Below are 26,141 nucleotides of genomic sequence, written 5' to 3' on the forward strand. Positions count from 1 at the left end.
TGGAAAAATCCTCCACATCCAATGTGCCAAAGTTGTTAGGACTGTAAAGAAATCCACTTGCAAATACACAAACCAGAAATTCCTAAATACATGCTTATCAAAGAACTCCTAAAATGTTACCTCAAGAGAAATAATGGATATATCAAAATTTAATCCTTTCCGAGCTTATAACATGCCAAACATTCGTATTTTAGTCATAAAATACTGAGACACTCTGACTAATATTTCCATTTTAAAAGCATATGAATTGATTCTAAATTTGGACTGAATGTCAAAATAAATAAATACAAAAAAAATTGAATAAATAATCCAAGGCAGAATCTCTTCCACTTCAGTTTAGTATCACCCCTACAATCACAACACATTAATAGTCATGACCCAGACACACTAATAGTCAGATTTTTTGGTGGATTTTCTGAATTTAAAAAAAAGTGCTTGACTAGGTGACTGACACCAAGAAAACAGATTTTTGGTTTTAATTGATTCTTAGTATACATTAGTCTTCTATAATTTTGTGCTGGTTTGAATTTGCCTGGATGGCTGGTGCCTACCAAAGGTGAACTAACCCTCCCCTTGTCAGTGGACAGGTGAGAGAAAATATAACATAATGCTCATGGGCTGAGATAAAGACAGGGAGAAGTCACTCACCAGTTAAGGTCATGGGCAAAACAGACCCAACTTGTGGAAATTAATTGAATTTCAATCAGATCAGAACAGGATAATGAGAAAACAAATCTTAAAAGCACTTCCTCTCAACCCCTCCCTCCTTCCTGGGCTCAACTTTATAGCAATGAATATTACTGAGATTAAATGAAGAAACAGACATAACTGAGACCCGCACTACTGGATTATCCCTTACAGCCATATCTTCTTTTTGAAGAAGTGCTGTGAAAAAAAAATTGTGCTATCTCAGGGTAAGAGAAAGCAGCATAACAACCTTGATCAGATCTCTGTGCCTGCTTCTCCCCTGACACTGAGCTTTTCTGTAGGTACATCTGTCGTGGTTTAAACCAGGCCAGCAACCAAGCCCCACACAGCTGCTCACTCACATACTCCCAGTGGGATGGGAAAAGAACAAAAAGAGTAAAGAGTAAAAGTGAGAAAAGTTGTATGTCATCATATACACAATGCTCAGCAGTAACAAAAACATCCCTGGATTATCAACACTGTTTCCAGTACAAATCCAGAACACAGCCCCATAAGGGCTGCTGTGATGAAAGTCAACTCTATCCCAACTAAGACCACCACAAGATCCTAATATCCTTTTTGGATAAATGGATAGTAACTTCTAAGATCCTGCCAAAAGCCTGAAGTCTATGACATTTTTGAAGCCAGATCGTAAAGAAGAAAGAGCAGATTTATAAACTGATTCACACAGGTGGGTTTTGTTGGATGTTTTCATTTTGCTAGCTGTTTTGACTTTTCTATTCCAGTGCAGGTTGAATTGCTCCATGACAAGTGGTGGGACGGTGCTTCCACCCCTTGGACAGCAAGTTCAAGGTGTATCAGAAACCACTCCATGTAAAAGCAAAGAATGGCTTGCACTCAGCTGTCAAAGAAATTTGGAAAAATACATAGACAGCATCAATTGCAGCATACAAATTGGCAGACTTCCTGTTAGAGCTCTGGCATATGTGGTATAACAGCACTTAGCCGTGGCATGACTTCAGTGAGGCCACAATAGTCCACCGTTAACCTCAGCCTCCACCAGAATTTTTCACTGGCCATATGGGACTACTAAAGGTTGAGCAAGTCCTGCTGATCATTTTGGCACTCCAGCTAATGAATGAAGTCATGACAGGAATGAGGAAGTCCTGGACAGTGTGACATTGCCACTGGTGCATGATCGTGGTGGCAATTGACACCTGCTGTTCTTTAATTCACAGCATGGCTGCAACAGAGGGATTTTCCAAGAAGTAAGGGAAGATAGACAGCTATTCAATCTTCTCTGTACTGTCGGTGGCTATACCAAACACTCATTGATAACTTGGATCTTTGAAGTACTCTTTCCTGCAGTAGTCTGTGCCAGGGATACACGGAATCCGGATTGTGTCTGTGTATACTGTTCATCTGTGCCAAACAAAGCCTTTTGTTTCTGTGCATGTCATATGCACAGAGCCCACACAGTTTTGTATTTCCACTCATGCCTTTCCTCCTCCTGCTCAAAGACAGAAACCCTGTATTCCCATTCATAGCCACTGTCCAACCCTTGCACTGCCAGACCAGAGGTCTCTTCACCAGAATCTTCAGTAATTTTTTTCTGCATCTGGGGCGTCAATGATTGCTTTTTTATGTCTCAGCAGCAAAATTAAACTGATGGGTTTCTTGAGTGGCCCCTTCTTAGCAGATGTCTACCCCCTGAATTTTTGTACACAGGCTTCCAGGTTAAAGGTGTGTATGCCATCCTGCTTCCTCAAGTTCTCCAGCTGGTCCTACAGGAAGAACCAGAGAGTGCCATGCGGCATGTGTCTGGGACTCACTTTCTCTCTCACCAGGGCTCCATAGGGCAGCCCTGACAGCCAAGATGCTATCCCAGGGTAAAAGAAAGGAGAGAGCTTTTTTTCAAGGTTTCAGAACCAAGAAGATGCCCTTTCCATAGACAGTGTATCCAAATCTGGGCAATACTGTTTTTAAATGGTTTGGTAGCTGGTACACTTTGGACTATCTTCCTCCACATGGCATGTGCACACACTGTCAGATGGATCTTTGGAGACCTTGTTTTCATCTAGGTCATTGTAGGAGACTTTCAGCACCACTAATTTTCTCACATACTGGATGTTCCTTCCAGTTATAGTCCACTTCTCTTGGTAATTGACAAGGTTTTCATTGAATGTGTATCTTGCCTTCATGCTTTACAAGAGCAGCCTCCATAGACTGCAAATGGTTGCCTCTTTTTTATTGTCTCTGTCAATACCACAGTCCCCAGGAAAGGACATAAATTACATGGATCCATCAATCTCCATGTCTGCTGCTTCTTTTTCACTATTTGCATGACTACTGTAGTTCAGGTTTGGATCCCTGTATCAACTGGTGTGTTCTTAGTTGTAGTTTGGATCATTGTCTCAGTCAAGGCACCCTCAGAGGTAGTCTGGGTCTCTATCTTAACCACCCACTCCAATAATACTAAACTAAGCTCAATAGACATGGACAAAGCCTTAAAATGATGTTTGAAGCTGCTGAGTTTTTTTGGGGTAGGCAAGATACCCTTCTACCATGCAGGGCATAAATTCACAGAGGCTACTTGCTTGTTCAGATATCATATCCCAGTCTTTGCGAGGTGATAACTGCCTGAAACATCCACCCAAATACTTCCACACACCCTGCCACACAGCGACCAACTTCGTAATAGCATGTTTTGCTTTCATCTCTCCCCAAAACTGTGCCCTCTTACACCAGGATGACACCAGATTCGGGAACCTGACAATAAGCTGACAGTGTTAATAATATTAAACAACTCATCTGAAGGTGATCAAGGGCCTCAGGAGCCCGAACATCAAAAACCCACATCAATCCTGAATAAGGAGAAGGAGATGTGCTCTCATCATGCTAACAACAAAGCTATCCCAGCACAGTCAGGCATAACTGCCAGGGCAAAGCACATAGCCATGGTTTCTACTAGCATGTCTCCAAACTCAGCAAAATAAAGAGCTGAGCAGTGCAGCAATTAAACCATGACCCTCACACAAACCTGCCAATTAATAACTATTATATTTACAAATTCACAACTGCCTCACATTGAGTGCCAGGAAAGGACTGTGGTTGACCTTGGCAGGCCACCAGGTGTCCACCAAGAAAATCTCTAACTCCCCTTCATAAGGAGGACATGGGGATGAAAATAAGATGAAAAAACACATGGATCGCAATGAGGTCAGTTTATGAGAAAAAGCAAAGGATGTGCATGGAAAGAAAGCAAATTAGCAAGGTTTACTCTCTATTTCCATTCAGCTGGTGATGTCCAGCCTGGGAAGCAGGGCTCCAACACATGTAGCAGTTGCTTCTGAAGACAATCACCTTAATTAGAAATGACTCCCTCTCCCCTTGTCTCTTGTCTCTTCTTTCCAACCTCAGCATCATACGGTGTGGAATATCCTTTTGGTGCCCTCCAAGCCTCTTTCCCACATCTAGCCTTTGTGCAGTTGCAACAGACAGAATGGATGCTGTGCAAGCACACCTCAGTAGCTGCCAAAACACCAGTGTGTCATTCACAGTATTCTTGCTGCAAATACAGATGATAGTACTATAAAGGGTAAGGGTAAAGTTAACTCCATCCCAGAGAGATTCAATAAACTTTATAAACTTAGGGCTCCTATGAGTTGACAGTTTTTCAGATAACCTTCACATCCTGATTTGCTTATAGAAAAATACTTTTTGTTTTTCAATTAAGTCTTCTTTACCACAAACGTGTGTATGCCAGTAGTGTGATTAATGTTTTTACCTCAATATAATTTAAAGTAGCCTTAATAGCAACATAGCAGCAACTACAGCCAGCTGTTACCTGATATCTTTATAATAGCTAATGAAATTTCTCACCAACATGAATTTTAAAACAGCATTACATATTTTGCCTGCTTTTCCAATGAGTTTCATTTACTTACTCTCACATCAGGGAAATTACTAGCGAACTAGACTGAGATTTTAGACATTTTTCTTTCTTTTTTTTGTTGAATCATGGCTATCTGTCCATACAAAAAGGAAGATTTCCAAGCTTTCATCTGTAATTTTCTGCTTTTCTTTCCACACTGACATAGCAGCCATGTTTTAATGTAATTTTATTATTTTTTAAATGTAATTAATTGTTGTGTAACATCAAATATGTGTTTTCTTTTGTGTATGTGTATATGTATATCATTCATTCTTTGCCCATCCTCATTTTAAGTAACATTCCACTCCCAGATGTGTGAACCAGTAATCTTTCTGTGTTGTTATAACTGTCAATATACAATTGCATATAGTAAGTCCTTGTTAGGTAGAATACAGAAACCCTTAGCATTTTAATAATTACTTCCTATTGCTGTAGGAAATATACAATATGGGTTTTTTTAAGATGAACTTCCTTGTAACAGTAAGGCTCTCTTAAATTGGTAAAGAAATAATAATTAATTAATTTTCCACTCAATGAATTTTCCAATTAGCAGGATGTTTTAAATGAAGCACTTGACATTGCTGCCACTCACTTGAATGCACACATATTTGATGTCCTTCGATGTTAAAATTATCAACACAGTTATATGTAAGTTCCTAACATATCAGCTGGATTGGTACTGTCATCAGTCATTCTCTCCAAACAGAGACATGAACAGATATCTGATATACAAGATAAAAAATCAACTTTTAAAATTGTCAATTATACCGCATTTATTCTCAGTTATAAGAACCCTTGATGCCTCTTGTTATCTTACTGAAAGTCCAGGCATTAGACAGAAACAAGAAAATAAGATGTTCTCGTAAAATCCCTTACCACTTTAGCTTGGTAGGTTTGCAGCAACCTAAGCAGATGCACCACTGGAGGTTTGCACTTTTGTGTATGCATATGTACACTTCACTGTACACATACACACACACATCTGCATAAAACATTGATTTAACTCCTGCTTTATTACTAGTCTGAACTCCCTTCCTCCCTTCATCTCTGAGGATGCCAGTTCTCATATAGTAATGAATTCCAATGTTCTATAAAACCAAATCCTTATTATGACTCAAGTTGTGCCATAAACTTTGTCCATATTTGATGCTTTATTCTTTTTGCTGACAAAAATAGCTGTGATAAAATCAGGTGTATTTTTTACTTCCACTATGCCCTTAAATAAAATTTTTTTTAAGTGTCCCATAATGTGTGTCTTTAATGGTGTTTGCTCTAACCAATGAAGACTTCTTGGATACCTCAAGAGAGTTTGTTGTTCTTACTGTGCAGAGAAAAACACACCAGTGTTTTTGGGAGTGTACTTAGCCAAGACCTTTTTTCTGATCACATAGTGACCACTGACACTTAGTGATCTTACTAGTAGGATTGAAATAAAGGAACAGACAAGAAAAAGTTTTCAATTACTGTAACCCATATTTACTTGTTGGCATTGATACTGACAATTAAAAGGAACAAAAGCACTGAAAATGAAATTATCATTTCCCCAAAGTATATGCTTTGCATATATTTTAATAATGGAAGGAAAACAAGCTTTAGGTAGGATTGGGTCTGTCTACTCAGAGATTTGTAATTTCAAAATGCTATCAGAAAGAGATAGGAAAGGTTCCATTCTTAGTGACTTTCAATACAGCAAGTCAGTTGCAGCAGTACTAACAATTGTATTCATAATGCGAGTCTCAATTCAGAAGAACCTTGTAACACTGACTGAAAGAGAATGTCAATTTCAGTCTTACCATAGTCCATTATGACATGGGTAGCACTGAGCCAGACCTGCTCTTTTGTGCCTTCTGAAAAAAAAAACAAAAAAGGAAGAAAGAAACCACACAAAGAGCCCCTAACACCCAAACACAAAAAAGCAAAACAAGCCCCTCATCCCCAAATTAACCTTACATGCCTCCCAAAAAAGAAAAAATGAACAAACAAAAACCCCCAAAAACAAAACTCCATTTTGTTTTATTTCAAAGTATGAAATAATCAAAAACTATGAATTTTCTCTGTAAGTCCAACAAGTGTTGAAGTAGTCTGAAGCTGTGATTTTCACTGGAAGTAGTATGTCAGAGAGCAGCTGAGGGAGGTTTAGGTTAAGTGCTAGCAGTACTATAACGATTTTAAAAACAGGCTTCTGAATATCAGTAGTGTTGCACAGCTGAAACTAACACTCCAACTCTGTCACTTTCTTGTAATAACTTCTTGTAATTGCTTCTTGCAAGTAATAACTTGCTGGTTTTAAATCTAAAGCCTGACAAAACCAATGGTTAATCAAATGGTTTAGATAAATGTTACTTCCATTTACTCCTGATCTACACTTAACAGATCTTTCATTTTAATATATTGCTTCAAAGTTTCAATTACTACAATATGTTTCAATTACTACAATATCAATCTTTTAACAAAGTTCATGGACTCTAAAATCCTGATTTCCAGTATGATTTGTCTTTCAATCCAATCCAGTCACTGCCCAGGTTAAATAAATAAACAATAAATAAAATAAATAAATAATAATGGAACCAAGAGATACAAAAAGGAGGAGGTTTATGGACAAGATAAATGTGGCACAGATATAGATAACTTCCCTCCATTTCAACTGTTGAAATACAACCTAATGCTCAGTTAATGTATTCTAGACAGCACACAGGCCCTGTTAAGGTAAAATGATTTCTCTTAACATAGAGGCAGTAAGACAAGCAGAAAATAATAGAAAACCATAAAATACATTGGTGATTTTATTCTGTCAAAAAATAATTAAAAATAAATGAATAATATAAAATATTACATTTCCTTCCAAATGTAATTTTGGAGTTATTGTGAAGTTCATGGTGCCTATGTCAGTACCTGCAACTGCTTGTTCTGATAAACACAAATTAGCTATAAAATCTTCTCCTTAATAAGCAGAATGACATACTTTTATAAAAGCATTGTCATATTTTTTCATTTATTTCTTCTTTTGTAAGTACATGGGAGATGAACAATATTTAGATTAACCACTGCTGGAGCAGGCAGTATTTCCATGATGACAGAGAATGTCCTATGTTTAATGTATATTAATTTCCTTCCTGCAGTATTCCTTACTGGTAACTTGGACAGCAAATCTCAGTTTAATCTTCAAGCTGAAGGTTTTCTTTTTACACTTTCCTTTGCACTTTCTCATAAATGCAAATGCCTAAGGGACAATGCAAAACACCATTTTATAGCTGGAGTGAAGGATAGATCCTTCTGCTATTTATTTAATAGCAGAGCCAAACTGAAAAAGTAAGGCACAGTGGTTTTGAGCTTAATAGTGAGTATTGTTTTACTTGAAATAATACCGAGGTTACCAATCCATACACTTGATGTTTTCATTGATTGAGAGTTTCAGCTAGTCCTACTCTTGAAACTTTCTGAAAAAACACCCTTTATCATTATTTTCAGTTAAGTAAAAGGCATAAAATCATCACAAAGTTTAAGAGAGAGGCTCGGTGAAAAATTAATATTTATATCTGTACAATGGGTTCTAGGCAGCATAGTCTGTTGATTCTTATAAGCAATGCTCTTTCTAAAAAAACCCAAGCAAACCCCACCAAAAAAACCCCAACCAGACAAACCAAAACCAACAACAACAAAAAAGCCCACAAAAAAAAACCCAAACAAAAAAACTAAAACCCTCACAAGACCAATGGAAACTCTCTACAAACTCCAGATAAGACCTTTCCATTACTACCCATGATAAGAAGTGTGTAATTTTTTAAGGGATCTCATTTGAACCTCATCTGTGATATAAGTTAGTACACTAAATGACCCTCTAGTGATTCAACCTGTGTTGTGCCTTCATCACATTCTGCTCCTTACTGGACAGTCTGTTGCTGTTTATACTGAATAAGAGGAGGTACATTTGTGGCGGGTGTTCTTCAGCTAACAGCTAAAGCAGCTGAAAAGAAACCTTGTAATAAAGCAAATCAAGTAAAGCTTATAATAAAGTAAATAAAATTTTACTTTAAAACCATTTTACTTTAAATTGGTAGAGCTAGAGTTTTAGGATGAAAGGAGTTGATTTATGGAATGGTTGATTTATTTTTCAAGAAATGACTGTTGTTTTTCAATATTTTGCAAGCAGCACACCACTCTTTGAAGTTTGTGATTTTGAGATTGTACTTTATATTGATGATAATAAAGGAATAATAGAGAAAGATCATCTGGCTCATAAAACTGAAAGCTTCACCATGTAGCATCCATAGATAATAGAACTATAAAATCATAAGAATGCTCCTTGATTCTTTTGGATGTCACCTAGCCCAAAGTCCCACCTGAAGACTAACAGCCAATGGCAGATCAAATAAGACATGGTTTTGTCAAGATGAGTATTTATAACTTCCAATAATGGTCCTGCACTGCCCTATCCCTGTTAGGACGTTGTCCATAAATTTCCATTTGCATTTGGATTTGTCTCGGAGTGACTTTATGATGTGTATCTCATATCGCTGCCCTATGCCCAGAAATTAATTTTTGTGCCTTTCTATGCCTTTAAACTGAGCCTGAGAGGGGGGAGGAAAAACTGAGCAAAACATTTTCAAAGCAGTCTGCAGCTTGTTCAAGGTCACACAGAGATAGAGACTATTTTCAACTGAGGGAGGAGAGCCAGAGGAAAGGGAAGCACCCAGCTTGTTTTTCTTTCCAGCCAGCTTTTGGCAGTTTTTTTCCTCAGCTCCTTTTCCTCCGGAGACTTGAACTTTTGTTTTCCTGGGACTTCATTTTTTCCCGGGACTTCATTTTTTCCCTTTTCTCTTAGCTGGACTGTTTCAGCATCAGAATACATTGGGAGGAATTTCCACTGAGGCCTTGGCCCTGGAGGTGGGCCCACCACCTTGTCCCAGCTCCAAGGAGGGAAAGAGATCTACAGAAGGGCTCTGAATTTTCCCCCAGGTTTCTCTCAGCAGAGCGGGAGGTTTTATCATTTAGTATTATTATCCTTTTCCTGTGTGTTTGTTAAATAAATAGTTTATCTCTTTCACTTTCCTTCGAGGAAAATTTATTTTTTCCTGAACCTGGTGAGGGAGGCATGGTTATAGCCTGCCTTCTCTCAGAGAATGTATTTCTAAATTTAGCCAAACCCAAACAGGATTTTAACCAGTCAAGTAAAAACTGAGTTAATAATGACCCTTTGAGCCTAGTGGCCAGTTACATTCCAACCTAACAACAGCCCATTCTTCCAGCCTCTATTTTCTCAGTTTTCCAACGAGAAGGCCATGAAAGATGGTGTCAAAAGCTTGACTAAGATTATGGTACCTACTGTCCTCCTGCCTATGTAAGCAGTCAGAGAAAACAGCCAGGCTGGTCAAACATGGTTCTTTGTAAAGCCTTGGTGACTGTTCATGTTTACATTCTTGTCTTTTGTGTGACTGAAAAAAAAATTCCAAGGCAGTGTACACTGTAATCTCCCTGTGGTCTGAGAAGCTCACGGCTTCCAGGTGGTTGATTCCTGCTTTGGTTGCTTGTCATTGCCTTAAGTAAGTGTATTCAAGTTATTTTTTTTTAAAGAGAAGGCTCAGGACAATGCTATTTTTCAAGCTGATTACAGAGGATATTTAATCAGACATTGTATAATGGAAAGGAAGATTATTTGCAGACAGGAAAAAAATCAGAATTTCTAGTACACAGAGACTGCTCACTCATAAAATACCTTTAAGGATTTTTTTCTATTTAAATTAAAACCACTGAAATTATGCCAGCTGAGAAAAAATGCATGTGAGTGCCAATACTGACTCCTATGTTAATCTTGATTACTCACCAGGTAACGTGATTTTGAAAATAAATCTCTCACCACCTTACAGAAATTTATGCTGAAGCTCTGTGTACAGAGTGGGTGAGGCACTGGTTTTCAGCATGTCACTCCACAGAGTAGGAAAAAGTATTGGGACATTCACAGGTAAGCCAGAGGGTATTTATCCCTTCTGATAAGGCACAGCTGGCTCAACTATGCAGGCATGAGAAACAGTGGTTGCGTCTTAGAAAGGCTGATAAACCAACCCATAAATTGCCCCCAGACTCATTTCTGGGGCCCTCTGCCAGAGGACTGTGCATGCTCCATCGTGTTGCAACAGACAGCATTAAACTCTTCCCACAGCTTCAAAGAGGAGGGAGGATCCCTCTTCACAAGGTGCCACATGGAGAGGACAAGGGGAAATGGGTATAAGTTGAAGTGGGAGAGATTTCATACTGACAGAAAAAAGTGGGGATTTTTTTAGTGTGAGAGCATTTATTCACTGCAACAACCTCCTCTGGGACATGGTGAAGTCCCTGTTCCTGAAGATTTTCAAGGTGCAATAAAAGAGGGTGGTAGATATTTTTGTATAGGTTCCCTTTCCCAAAAAGGCCTGGGCTGGAAGATCTTTTGAGGTCCCTTCCCACCTGGGATGTTCTGTGATTCTATGAACAAATATCAGAAAGTACTTAGACTTCCAGACATGAATTAAGTGCCACAATCCCTTTTTTTTTTTTTCTTTAAGTTCAAAAGGAGTTAAAACCACATGTTCCACAAGCAGAACTATTAGATTCTGTGCTTATCAAGCAATTAGCATAGTGAGAATTAATCCTGCAATGTGTTAAGCAACCCAAGTAACAAGACTGTTGAAAGAAAAAATGTGATTTCTAACCTTGTAAATATTCTTTTTTATATAAATGTTTTTATATTCTGCAAGTCATATCATATAAATCCTTTACTATCTGATGATGCATGCAAATGAAGGCAAACAAGTCTATCAAAAAATTCCACAGTTGCCGTTTTAAATGTATTAATTAAAAGACAATTATAAGCAGTCTAAGTGAAAATATCTCCATTGTTTCAAGAACTAAAAAATTAGTTCCAGACTTGAATGAACTCCAACTTCCTAATCAGCAGGCCTGCTTCAGTGTTGTGTTTAATTTTAAACATAACAGTGAACAGCTCGAGCTTGACATGGATATAGCAAGTTTCCCTGGTTTCTGTGAACAGAGGATAAAGTTAGACACAAGGTCAGTGCTAACAGATCCATTCTGAGGTGAGAGCAAAGTTGCAAGGGACACATAACCATCATATTATTTTTCTTTTATGTGCATGTCTGTTTGTGTGTGTTTGTAGTTCTGGTCTTCAACTTTTTATTACATGTAGGAAATATTTGGTAAGGATAGGGTCCATTAAAAAATAACTAGTTGAGTCTCCTTGAACTCAAGAATACTATCTGAAATCTTGATGTGATGCCCCCTTTATCTGTCACCTACTAAAACTAAATAAAAATTGTTGAGTGCTCATGTCGAAAAGAAAAATATTATTTATCTTCATTATCTCTGTCACCTGTTAAGGAAAAATAATTGAATGCATGTAAAAAGACAGTGAATTGCTCCAAAAACTATTCATTACATGCTTATGTAGTATATCTTGACATGTGACCTATTTTGTGAGCCATGCCTTGCCTCTTAACAGCTAGAGCTGTTGTTGGAAAAAGAAGGAACTCACAAACTGATTAGAGACTTACCGCTTGCTTTAATAAAAATGTAATAACATTTACATAGGGTTTCAATGTTCTTACTGAAACATGGCCAGTGTTTAACTCTTACATAATTTCTTCTGCTTCACTGCTGACCTTCTTCTTACTTCCCCATCATGGGAGTCTAAACCTACCAGGGATAATTTTCTGTGAATTTAACATGGTTTTATTTTTGTTCCTTTATCACTTTCCTATTTTTCCTCTCATTTTATCTATACATTCATAGGCTTCCATTTTCTGTCTCAAGTTTGTATGACTATTTTTATTCATGTAATACTAACACTCTCTGTGTTTCTGTTTGATGGTTTCAGGAACCAGGAAAGGATTTCCCTTCACTCAGAAAAATCTTATCCACTTCATAAACGGGTAAAAGGATTTTCGTCTATAGTCACAATAGTAGAAATAGATAATTTTCCTTCCTTGTCTTTTACTGACAGGATATATGCAAGTGTATAATATGAAGAACTCATTCCTGATGTTAAAAATACTCAGTTTCTCAGAGTGGTAATGATGTGGGTGTTTATAAGGATAATGTTTAATGGGAAGCACATGACTTCTAAAACAGAATGGGACAAAATTCTCAAATATCTTCTACATGAAACTACTCCACAGCTATTATAAAGAAATTCAGTTCAAAAAGATTGCAGAGCAAAATTGGTAAACTGTACTACTCTAGTTAGAAATACATTTTTGCGGAGTGTAATAATGGGTAGTTTCACTGAATAATAACAGTTCTTGCTTTCCACAGATTTTTTTTATGAGAAGAAGAAAGACAAAATAGCTATCTCAAACTAAATCTGGTTTAAATTTTATGACTTTATTAACATCACTGCTATAAAATGTTATTTTATGTGCCATTACATATATATTATATATAACCACATTTGGAACCCAAATAAAATTCTTTTAGTTGCTTAAATGAATAGGTTATTCACACTTATTAATTTCAGAATTAGTTTCAGATATTTGTGAAGAAATATATTATATACTGACCTAGAAAAATACATGCTATTCATTCCAGAGAAATTTTAAACCACTTTCACTACTGCTTATTCAGTGATTGTGGAATCCAGGATAACCATACCTCGTTTTTCACTGTGCTTGTGCTTTTGCAGGATTCACATTCAGACAAAGGCAGCTCAGTAACTCTTCTTTACCACTATTTTTCATTGATAAACATTAAAAGTAAAGGTTAGTCAGCAGGTGTAATGCATCAGATAAAATTCAGTGTGTTCTATAAGAATGATTCAGTCAACTTAAATGGGTTTTGAATTAAGTTTTATTTACTTGTCATAATGATACAGACACCACATCTGCCTAATATCAAAAGAACACTTATTATTAATGCTGTCCACTAGTAACTAATCATTGATTGGTGCGGCACAGGACACAGCTAGAGAGTGAAAGTGGTATTTGTTTCACATAAAACTAGTGAGCTACAACTCCCCCCTGACAGATTTAAGCAAATAAGCCACCCTATTTCTACAGTTAAATTGATAACTTTGCAAAGCATGATGCTACTGGAAAACACACAAGAAAGCAAATAAACAAATAAATAAATGGAGAAAATTAAATATGGGCTTTTAAAAATTGTTTCAAGATCCAAAATTGTGTTACTAAGTTTTTGGGGGAAAACTAATGGAATAAAAATTGGCAAACAGTATTGTCGCTTACTGCTCTGTGTCAGCCATAGCAACTGTTGTGTCTTCCATCAGCCATTTCTCTATTTGCCAATGCAAATTTATTTTTTGACTTTTTTCTTAACAGAAAAAGGTGCTTGCAATTGATGCAAGCTGACCAAAGATGTCAGACAGCATAGAGTATCCACATTTTCATAAAAATTCATGACCTTTTAAACTGCAAAATTGCTCTTCACAATTCCATTTTACATAATATAATCTCAAAGCAGAATAAGGTGAAGGAAATAATATCTCCAGGCAGACAAGTCTTTATACTGTTTGTTAGCTCAAATCTCATGAGAGATCATATTATATTCTAATGGTCATGCAAATTAAGTTAGTCTCATCATCATTTTTACAGAGATAAAATAAGTTAACAGCTACATCCATGTTCTAACTGCTCTCCTGCCTTCTTTTCATTGTCTTTGAATCCCAAATATACATCGATGTGTGTGTTTCGTTCTTAGATACATCTGTAACAAAATAAAATCTTAGCTTCTCTGTACAGAAAAGTGTTCTGAAAAGAAAGATCTATGTCAGTGCAAATTTCCAGTCACAGATTTAACATTTCAGTGTGGTCTCATGTGTGCCTGAAGCACAATAAAATCAAATTATGTCACTTCTGCTTTTTAGATATCTCCTCTCAAAAAGCTGCAGGCATGAGGTTTCTATAGCATAATCAGTTCTTAACACCCTTGAAAGTTCTTTGTTTACCTACCATCAAGGCAATTGCACAGCCAACAGCCATGTCCTTACTAAGCATCTTGAACACTCAGTACAGTTGATAACAGAAGGCCTGCTAGCTAACCCAAAGTTCGTTCTCCTTTCCTCTCTGTGAACTCCCCAGTGATGTTAAGAGTCTGAACCATTGGTCAGTACACAAAAGGAAGAAAATGCAAATAAAACTAAATCAAATCAAATATTGATACGTTGCATTAATTTGTTATTGATAATTATGCAGATTCACACTTGCTCTTTATCTTGGGCAGAAGAAATAGGAAGATGTTGCTTTTACAGGCTTTTTTTTCAACCTTGTCAATGAAACTTAGGAACAGCCTGCTTGAGTTTTTTCTTGACATACATTTCATCAGTAATTTTTTTTTTTATTAGCTGCAGCTGCACATTTCTTACCAAGAAAAGAAGGGAAGAAAGCATCTGATATAACTGGTTGTAGGAAGAAGTTTTGGATGATTAGACACAGGTGATATTCAACATACAGTATGCTTTAAAATAATAAATATTAAGTCCTCTTACTCTGTGCTCTTCTTGTGCAATGATTTTTAGAGCAGAACTTGCACTTTAAATAATAAGGTTTGTGTGCATAAATCCTGAATTTCTTTGAAATGTGCCTCTAAGGAACCATTGGCCTTTCCGATGTTGCTATGCAAGTGTAAAAGACTAAAGTCAGCCTCAGGGCCTCTCTGCATAAACAGTTTTTATTCAGCCTCTGGGATAGTGGAATGGAATAGATGTTTTACTAAAATGCAAAGAGCATTGGCCCAGTTCACTCTACTTCAGTTTGTAGACACTAATTTAGCTGAACCAATTGACGTTGCGAGTCTTGATCTCCCCTATTTATTTCACTTAGTGTGTTTTCCCCTGAAGTGTCTTATAATGGGCACACTGGAGCTGTTTCCTACAAGAGGATAAACATGGCCAGACTAATCACAACACAGACATCACGAAGGCTCTGCCCTCACCCAGCAGCTGAGACGTTTGCACTGTGCTGTGACCAGCTGTAAGGATCATGCCTTTTCACCTTCTCTGCTCAAACCTGTCCACACCCTATGTCCACTGAAATGCATTACAACTGCACCTTATCCAGTCAGGTACCTAAGCCCCAGCAAAATCACATAGTGATAAGAGGAAAATTAATGGTTTTTTTCTATATTGTACTTATTTGCCTATGTTTTCTCTTTAGTCTCATTACTATGGCCACTGGTAATAAGCAACACAAATTGCACATAATGAGGTTCTTTTCACTTTTTAATTTTTACTTTTACTGACATTAACATTAGAGTTTTCCTGTCTGCTTTAAAGCTAACAAAACTCTGTCCTGAATTCTACTGTCTCTGGCCTGGTGAGTGAACTGTGATGTGCCAATTGTTGTTTTGCTAGATAAATAGCTTTGTGGAGAGCTGAACATTTTACAACCTTAGTTTACAAACTTTATCTCATTATTACTATAATCCAATCCCACACTGAAGCAAGGGGGATTTCTTCTGTCTGTTCCACAGTCTTCCACAGTCTGAGAAATGAGCCCTTTTTCCTTACCAAAAAAGATGAACATCCAGAAAACTGTGGGCTACCTTTCAGGAGATTAAGCAAAGATTCTGAATAAATGTGTTAAATCTACTGAAACGATGTTCTCTTCCCTTACATAAAAAGCTAAATCACAATAAATGGACTGGAATACACTAGATTTTCTCTTAGGAAGCTCTTCTTCTTTACTGACCCTGAAAATACAAGCAGCTACTTTCCTTCCTATCTCCATAAAACAGAATGTGTAAAAATACACACAGCTGCTATATTTTGAGTCAAGTCTTCGCCAATTTATTTATGTGAGTTTCTGGCTTGTGTGAGAGGGCAAGAAGACTAAAGGGCAGAAAGCAGATTGTTTAGTAAACTCAATATATGTCTCATACTGATGACCAGCATATAAAATTCTCCAATTGCTTGAGTTATTTTTGGATGAGAGAACTTGACACCCAAAGTACTTTTGACAGTTCACAGTCAGGGATAGCTACGAGTATTAAATATTTTTGTGCAACTTGTACGGTTTCATCAGACCTTGCCTTATAGTGTAATACTTTTGTAGATATGTCGTTTAGATTTTATTGAGTCACACAATTCACTTTCATTATTTCATTGAAAATTAGGCACAATTGAAGATTTGAGCCTCTGGGCCTTGATATTTCCTCCCCCTGTTTTTAATATTTCTTTCTTTTTGGGGGCATACACCTAAAATTATATGCCTTTTTGTCATACAAGGTCATGAAGAGTCCATCAGACTGTGAATTTAATATATTTCAGCTGTTCACAGATAATCAGATAATGGAGAAGGAAAAATCAAGATATGCCCTTGTAAGGAGAGCAGATCAAATGTGTGCAGGAGTCTTCATATGCCATACACAAGACAAGTACGTGTGTGTGAGAAAGAGAAGGGAAATAGGCCAAAAGAGCAGGGCTGGGCTACTAGTTCCCTTCACAACCAAAATTGTTATGACCATGTAATATGACTCATCTTTTGCTCTATATTTGGTAGAATTAGAAGAGCACTTCATGTTTATTTTTTTTTTCCTTAATTTACCTGTTTTACATGCCAATTTCCTTGGGATAAATGCTTGGGAGATCGTTTGCATGCAGATATCAAGGCTGGTTTCTCAGCTTATTTTAATTTTACTCCAGGATTTGAATTTATCTTTATCTTGCTGATGCTACTATTAGAGTTAGCTGAGTTCATTGTGCTGCTGTGTGTGTAGTGTATGGCTTTAAAAGGCATTTTAAACCAAAATTTATTTACCTTTGCATGTTGTTCAGACAGACTTTAGAGAGAAGAGAATGTTACTCTTGACAAACTCAGAAAACACTCCTAATGGTCTGACTTCTTTCAGATTTATGTTGTTTAAAGCCAATGACATGTTCTTAAATCTGAATTAATTTACAAACATACGCAGTTTAATCCATTGCTTTTGGAATGTTTTAGTACATCTAAAGAAGATGAGATATCACACAAGTCACTTATACACTTGAGCTCTTCTGTGTAAAGTCCAAAATCAGCACTATTATTTTATTTAAGTGTCATCACTGAAAGTTTCTTGTAACTTTTTCACTTTCCTTGCACAAAGAGAATTCAATGTTAGCAAAGACGAAATTACTACACACATCATAATTTTTGTTTACTTGGATAAGACTGTCTAATGTAGGTACATTAATGGGTTGTGAAAATGAATGTGTTTTCCTCAGATTCAGCTTATGAAATTTTACTAACCTTAGTAACATCTTTTTGGGAGTTAGGAGGCCACACCATATTCTCAATCACCATGTCACCTCATGGTAATCTAGATAAACAGTTTAAGAGGGTTTGTTGATTTGGGGAGTCTTTTTGGATATATTGGCTGAGATCACTGTTATGTAACAATAGATTTTGTAAATGACTCCATTAAAAAATGTTTTAGACCCAACTTTAGCAGACTGTCATGAATAATGTGGTTCACAGTGCTTGTAGTTCTACAGACAGACATGACAGCGTTGGGATTAATGACAATTTGGCTTAGATATCATGAGGTTCTACAGTAATATTTACCCCAAGATGACAAAAAAATATGAGTTTCAGAGGTTGCAATGTTTCCATATGACAGGGAAGAGACATTTTTCTAGAACTAACTCTGCTGTTCAGGATTGCTTGTTTGTTTGTTTTCCCCATGGTGTGTTTTTGGCCTGTTCTTTTGTGGGAGCTGCTCCTCCTTACTTGTTAGAAAGTAATTTGAGTTATTATGTTTTATTTTAGTTTTCATATAATTTACTGAGTCATTAGGGAAATAGGCTTTGCTTTTTAATCTATTATTCTGACTGCTCAAAATATTTGATCCCCTATAAAATTTGTTATGGCCAGAAAACATGATAAATGAGGATAAAGACTAAAGCCAGAATGCTGAGTGTCACAGATTTGATTGAAACAGCTTAATCCCCTTGCAGAGCATTAACAGAGATGTTAAAGAAACCTGGATGCAGAAAGCTGTTGCAATGAAATCTGTAGACATTTCTGAGCTGACCAGACTTTTAAGTAAAAAGGAAAACAACAAAAAGAAAACAAAACCAAATAACCACCCTCGAAGAAATAGCAGAAAGGAGAATCAGAGGAAGAAGTTCAGAAAAGTTTTAGTATACAAAAGGGAACACAGCTTTCTGGGCCAGTAGAATCAGTCTCCTGATATGGAGCTCATCCATATCGTGTACTTAATAAATGTTATCCATTATCTTGCTATACTAGAACACAGTCTCAGGCTGTTCCAGCTTTTTATACATTGATCCCTTAGGTTTTAACTTTTTTATCTTTCAAACCCTGTACTGCTTAGTATGTAACTCTGAAACTTCATATTTTAGCTACTGTTCTCTCTTGATGATTAGACATAATAAACCCTCTCTAGGTCTGCACTTCAAGGACACCTTGTTGTACCAGGCCCCAAAATGTATAAACTAAAGCCTTTGACAGGGAAAGCAAACTTGGGGTAATTACATCTCTACCTGAGATTGTAATTGGAAAATTAACCCTGATATGCAAATGGACCAAACTTATAAAAGTGTGAAAAACCAGTGACCCAGTGTTCATCTTGGGAGGAGCCCCTCGGAGGCTTTTGACTGTCCAAGATGCACCTTTGAAGGCCCTTCAAATAAATACCTGCTTTTATTCTCTTATTCTTGTCTGGCCTCTGTCTTCAGGTAGCCATTTCAAGGCATCACATAATTTTCTTTTAATCTGAATTCTTATAGTATGTAGTCATTAAGAGGAAAATAGATTCTCTGAAGGTAGTCTGAAGACAAAATTCAATAAAATTTTTGAGAAACATGAAGCCAAAGGACCTCAATGTAAGTTAAATGCTAGATTAAAATTCGCCATTACAGTTCTATATTTCTTAATAAGAAATTGCCACTGTTTAACCTGCTTTAATGTGAAAATGGGAATGACTTCATGCATAGAAATTTATTGCCAAATTGAAAGACGTGAAGAGAAGATTTCTAGGTATGAGAAAAGTTCACTTAAAGGATATTTAAGATACTAATCTCTCATCATGAAAGGAAGAGAGTGCCAACACACTTAGAACCACATACCTCAGGAATGACATGTAATATAGTTCAGAAATGAACAGTCAGAGTTACAAGAAACTTGTACACAAAAACCAATTCTGAAAGATAAGACTACTAAGATAATACTCCAGAGTTAAAATATGCAAAAAATTCAAGGGCAAGTTGAATTTTAACTTAGCTTCTAGAGTATATATACATATATAACATACACTGCAACAATCTTTGCAATTGAACCTTTTCTTTTAAATTCTGATTATCTGTGTTTTTCTTGATCTCAAATAAATATATTGAACAAATTAAGTCAATCAGTAATACATTTTAGAATAATTATTTGGCTTGGTTTGGCTAATGAGCTGCAAGCTTAGTTATTCACAAAGCTCAAAGAAACACACTTGGTCAATGACTTGGCTCAAAGAATTGTTTTTAGTTTGGCAGAATGCAGTTTTCTACAGTGGAGTAGCTCTCCATTCCCTGTGTGGGATGAGAAGTTATTTTTGTTTCTAGGAAAACTGAATACACAGTTGACTTCAGGATTACTAACCCTAGGAAAAAATTTCTTATACCTCTGCTTTTTCACCCACAAGCAAAACACACCTGTGCAACTCTGTTAAAAAGTCCTGCATATTTAAGCAGGTAAGGCAAAACTAGGTATATTCCCCAAAGTGTTAAAATTGGAGGTATGTCTTCAACACCAGCTTCAGCTTGTGGTCCACATATTGTTTTTTCAGGTTGCAAAACCCACCAAATTTGTTATTACTTCATTTCTTGAATGCTGCTCCTAAAAAAAAGTATGTGAGGTTTTCTTTGACATGTGGGATTTCACACAAACGAAGCCACCTAAATTTCGCAGCTTTGGTTGCTCTGTAGTATCACATACCAATTCATAAGGGCAAACAATTTACGTGGGCATGTGGTTTCCTGGTTTTTATCTGCCTAGAGTTTTTTCAGTCACCTACAGTACTGGACTGTGCTTCCCCTCTCACCACAAAAAATGAAGACGGAGGCAGGCTTCTGAGAAAGATTGCATGCACAAGATCCCAGAACTTTAGAGACCTGCTGATATCATCCCCTTGAAGTCACCTCTCCAAAACACCATGACAGTGTTTTACAAGTCCCTGCCTGTGGTAACAAGTCATGAAGAAAGGCAAATCTGGTGATGCCTACAATCCAGATAACACCAGGAGAGTCCAACAGCTGTTAGGCAACTGCTTGTACATTACAAGCCTCACTTTCAGCTGAGGGAAGTTTTATTCTCCCATGGTTAGTCCTGGCTGTGTGCCACCCTCCTAGGGCAGACAGGGTCCCATGGGGATGGGATGGTGGACTGCAGGTGGTGGTGCCAAGTGTGACCTGTGTCCTGGCAAACAACAAACTGGGAATGTGCTGGGACCCAGCTGGGATTATCCCACTGCTGCTCGCCAGCCTGTACTGCCCACAGTATCGCTCACCGTGCACTTGGCAATTCCTGTTCACCTCTGTCAGGCACAACCAACCAATGCCTGTCTTTCAAAAGTAAAGTACTCCTGCATCATAAGTGAAAAAACATATTCAGAGCTTCAGAATAAATTAGATGTTATTTTCTAGACACTACTAGGTGAATATGGGTTAGTTCAATGAGGAAACCTAAGCTGGACTCAGGAAATCTTAGTAACCCATTGCTCAGCTGTTGCTGCCTTTTTTTTTTGCAAGTCTACTTGGTGGTATAACAGCAAGTTTTATCGTATTTTACTCTTTTTTTCCCCCCCAAAGCTTTGCAAAACTTCTAACACAAGCTCTTCTGTCAGTTCAGCAGTTATCTTCTTAAAAAATGAATCAGTCTTTGATTTATTTAATATTAATCTAAACCTGTGTTGTAGTCAGAAGTTGTGTAAACCTTCAATGGATTTATTCATAATATATGCTCAGACACATTTTACCATCACTTCAGACTAAATATTAATGTTTTAAATAATATCAAGGTATAAAATGGTTGAAAAGCTAACATAAGGAAAGCACTGACAAGGATTGCTGGGACAGCAGTATGTTAAATAAATAAAGAACAAAGTGTGTGAGAGAAGAATTATGTGCCACAATATCAGCAGGGAAAGAAGAGAAAACTAATTCAGTGCTGACATAAGTGGAGGACAAAAACTGATGATAAATGCAACCAAAAAAATGAGAACACAGCTAGTTTTCACCAGAAGAAAGCTGGCAGGCTCTCCAGTGATTTGGGGGTGTCATGGGAGGAGACAGCCTCTGTTACTCTTGTGGTCATACAGTGAGCTAAAAAAAACAGCCCAACAGTGAATATTCCATTTTCTTTCTTGCTTTCCAAGTCAATTTTCTGTTCTTTTGACCTGAATCAAATTATTATGTGAGCAGATAAGTACCATGGAGAGGGTGAGGTAAGGTTGTCATGTAGGAGAGAAGGAAACAGGATTGCATCCCTTAGTGGAGAAGAGCTGTTAATTTAGCCCAGTCATTTTATGGAAATACAGCCTTGGCATTTGTTCCCAAAACATCTTCAGAGAAGAGCCAAGCTTCTTCTGCCATGCCTAGAACAAGAAAGGGCAGGATTTGCACAAATATTTGTGGGTTTGAATTCTAGAGGTTGCAGAATTTTATATCCTGCAGTTCTCTTCTCTTGATAGTGGCAAAACAGTTTTCTGACTACAACCAGTGACAGAAAAATGGAGAACTAGCTACAGTACAGTTTTCTATTAGCATTTTTGCCCTTTAAGTGTAACACAGCCATCTGTATTTTGTTTGTATTTGCTTCCAAAGACTGCCACAATAAAAATTACCTCTGTCAATTTTAAAGATTGCATAAATATTATCAATTCTTTTGTTCATTACCATAGTACTCACTAGGACCTGGGCAAAATGATTCTGAATATTTTAATAATAGATTGGCACCTGAAACCAGAAACTTGTGTCTTAGCTGGATACATGCACTGATCTCTAAAGAGGTTTCAGTCTTTATAAACTCCAGGGCTCCTCCTGGCCCAGCTTTACTTAAGGCATTCCCAGAATACCCTTAGCTAGTAAGTCACACAGTTTGTGTTTAACACAAAAAAAATCCCTCAAATCCAACAATGTCTTTGACTGGAGCACAGATCTGGGTCAGAGATGTAAGAGGGCTTCTGCTGACTGCTGTGAGCAGAGGCCAAGCTGCTAGAGGGACAAAGAGAAAACCCTCACAAAACCTGGAAAAGTGGAAAGCTTGTGAAGCAAGGAGAACTTGAGAGCTGAACAGGAAATTATTTTTGTTTAACTTTCCAAGATTTATTTAAAATATTTTGTAGAACAAGAATAAACTATTTGGTTTCTTTCCAATTGTAGGCCATTATTTTTCAATGTTATATTGCAGTATTGGTTGTTACATGACAATAGTTACTTCATTTGAATGAGACAACCCTTCCTGTACATCTTAGTTTCCTTCTTGTAAATTTTTAAGTATTGAAATAGAATTTAAAGGGACTCTATTCCCAATTTGATTAGTTAAAATCATGAAGCAGCCTCTACTGAAATCATTACTATTTTTACAAACATTTTTGGTAGTAGCCATTTTTAAACAACTTATAAGTGTAAAAGCTTGCAAATTCTGAACTTGAACTTCTTTTTCCTAAGATTTCTAAGCAGACAAATATTGTCTTTCATTATTAATTTCTGTCACAATTTGTAATCTCGGTAATTTCTTAAGAGTGGCACAGTTGTATTAATACCTTCAAATATTGCACAAAATGAGAATCATTTACTCAGAACTAAGAAATGCATGTCTTCACAGTAAAAAATTTACATGAGAATTTCATATGTAGCTATTGAAAACGTTTGACTTTATGTTTTGGAACGTTGCTCTTTTCCCCTAGTTCATTCTTTTCCCCCAAGTGCCTTAATCTGCTTGAAATAGTGTCAGTAAAAAAGTCTGCCATGTGTTACCAAATTTCATTCCTAATAACCCAACAGAACTGTTGATCCTGGGTGTGTCTCCACCTAAAATGAAGGATGATCTTTCCAAGACTGTTCATCCAGATTTCAGAGTACACATCTTTGTGTGTGATTGATCTGTTTTTCCATTTCTTCTTGAGAAGACAATCTATAAGCCTTCTCCAGAAGTATCCTCACTGGGGTCTCTGGATTGTTTTAACCTGAATCTTAGCTGTAATACATTGCAGTCCCCAGGAAAGCTCTCTGATTTTTCTAAAAGTGTTCCCTGAAAATGCTGTTGATGACAATTGGACTGTGGAGACAGTGATAATTTTTTGCAAAATAAAAAGTGTATCAGCCAAAAGGTGCACACTTCTCTGAGAAGAGATTTTAAACGAGTGAGTTTTACATGTAAACCATCTTACCTATGCTTGCTGCTTTATCCAATTTTTTTTAGGCAAACATGCATTGGTATTTATGCCCTTGACTATTTCGCAAGCCAAGCGAAGAACCGCTTGCTAGATGTTCAGTGCTTGATCTTGCAGACCCTCAAACCAGCAGGTCCACACTGATAAAAGCAATGCCATGACAGGTCAGATCTAGGGTCAGGAAATGCACATTAACTCAAGAATTACATCTGAACTAATATAGCTTTTACTAATTAGCATATCTATCAAGGATTCCCTAATGAGAGGCTCAAGTGAGCCCCCCTCCTCAAGGAACCTTCCCCTGGATGTTCTATCTTAGTTTACAGAATGTGTTCTGGAGAGGACCTTGGAGTCTGGGGCACACTGATCCCTGGCTACGAAGCTTCTAAAATGTTTAGTTTCCTATCTTGACAAATAAATCCAAGAATGTAGGCAAAAAGCACTAAGAATACAGAAGTTGTAAAAAAGTATAACAGGGGTATAAAAGAAAAGGCAAAAAATCTTCATGGCATCACCAGGCTAGGGTTAGGATGGATGAAGTCCACACCCCAGACATGTCTACACTGCCATAATGCTGTCAGTTTCTCTAGGTTTCACAAATCTTCCTCTATTTTAGGTTAGAGAACCGTTTCTGTTCAGTTAAGCGTCATCTCTTCATTTTTCCCATCCAGTGCCTGTGTATGTCCTTTAATGACCAACTGAGTAGAAAATAACCCACCAAAATAAATATGCACACAGAAGCACACATCATGTTCATTAAACTAAAACTGATAGTCTCCTCACTGTCATCACACGAAGTCACGATTTTCATCCTGATGCCTTCCTGTTGATTAAATTCATTCATATTTGTGGTAAAGAGGCGACAACTTTTAAGGACTCAGAGGCATTTTTTTTTCCCCATTTTTTCCACCTCTCTCACTGAGGGAAGCTGATGCAGATGACAGAAATTGCCACAGAGTACCATACAACAGAATGTGTCTCTCATTTGAAATACAGCATCATGATGCCCTCCTAAGGCAGCAGCATTCTTTGTGGGTACTGGTACATACAGACTTGCTGGTTGTGGCTGTACAGGACAGGCAGTTCCTAGCAAGCTGAAGCTCGGCTGCATTTGGTGAGCTCAAACTCTCTGTTTAAAACTGTGAAGAAATGCACCTCTGAGCTTATATTGTACTACTTGTACTGCTGGGAGCAACACTTTACAATGTATGGTTTTCTTCTGGCATGTCTATTTTATGCTGCAAAATTTTATTTTCTCTCAGACCACTGCAAGACACAAAGCATTCATTTCAGATGCTGAGTTTGTTCAATAACATTGATCAAAGGTTTTCCAGTTAAACTTTGGCAGCAAATTCACTCAGGCACAAGTTTCCTTTAGAAAGAACACTATTGCCATCGAATTTTATACTGAACACTGTTGCCATCGAATTTTATACTAAGCAGTGTGACTCTGAATTTGACATGTGGGAAACATTTCTGATATCTGACACAGTTTGCTAGAGCTGCAAAGACTTTGAGGTGGCAAAGGGTTCCTCAATACACGAGTATTACAACCTTGTGATTACATGCCTTCAAATACTTAATGCAACATAAAGATGTGACATGACAGCATTCATCATCCTACTTTTTCTCTCCCCACTTGGAGCTAATCTGACACTGGTTGCAACTGGAAGTCTAGGGGCTGTTTGTTTGGTCAGAATGTTTTTTTATGCCTAAAACATTTCTGTCACTTATGTGAAGAGCTGTTGCAAAATGTGATGTATCTCATTTTGCTGCACTACTGTAGCTCAGCTGTGATCCACAGAGTATCGCCCATTTTCTTAGGGATTATGTATCTATCTATCAGATAAATGTAGCCTGCAAGTCCAAATTGTATTCATAATGAATAGTCCTGCTAGAGAAAAGTAGATTAAATTGTGCCCTAAGTTACACAAAAACCTACCAGTTTATCTCTGTGGTCCTTAGTGCTACTCCAATATAATTTAGGATAATTTGGGGCATGCTCCTTTATACATTTCAATATCTCTGTATGGTTCTCAAGTCACTGTTTACAAATGTTCATTACATTAAAATATACTTCAGATAAAGGAAAATTACCATATAAATAACTTCCAGTCCTCATCCACGTTCCTGTTTCCTACCCATCTAGGCTTTTTCTTATGACATTTTTATACAAGAAATA

This window comes from Coloeus monedula (assembly GCF_965178545.1).
Source record: "Coloeus monedula genome assembly, chromosome: Z".
Lineage (NCBI taxonomy): Eukaryota > Metazoa > Chordata > Aves > Passeriformes > Corvidae > Coloeus > Coloeus monedula.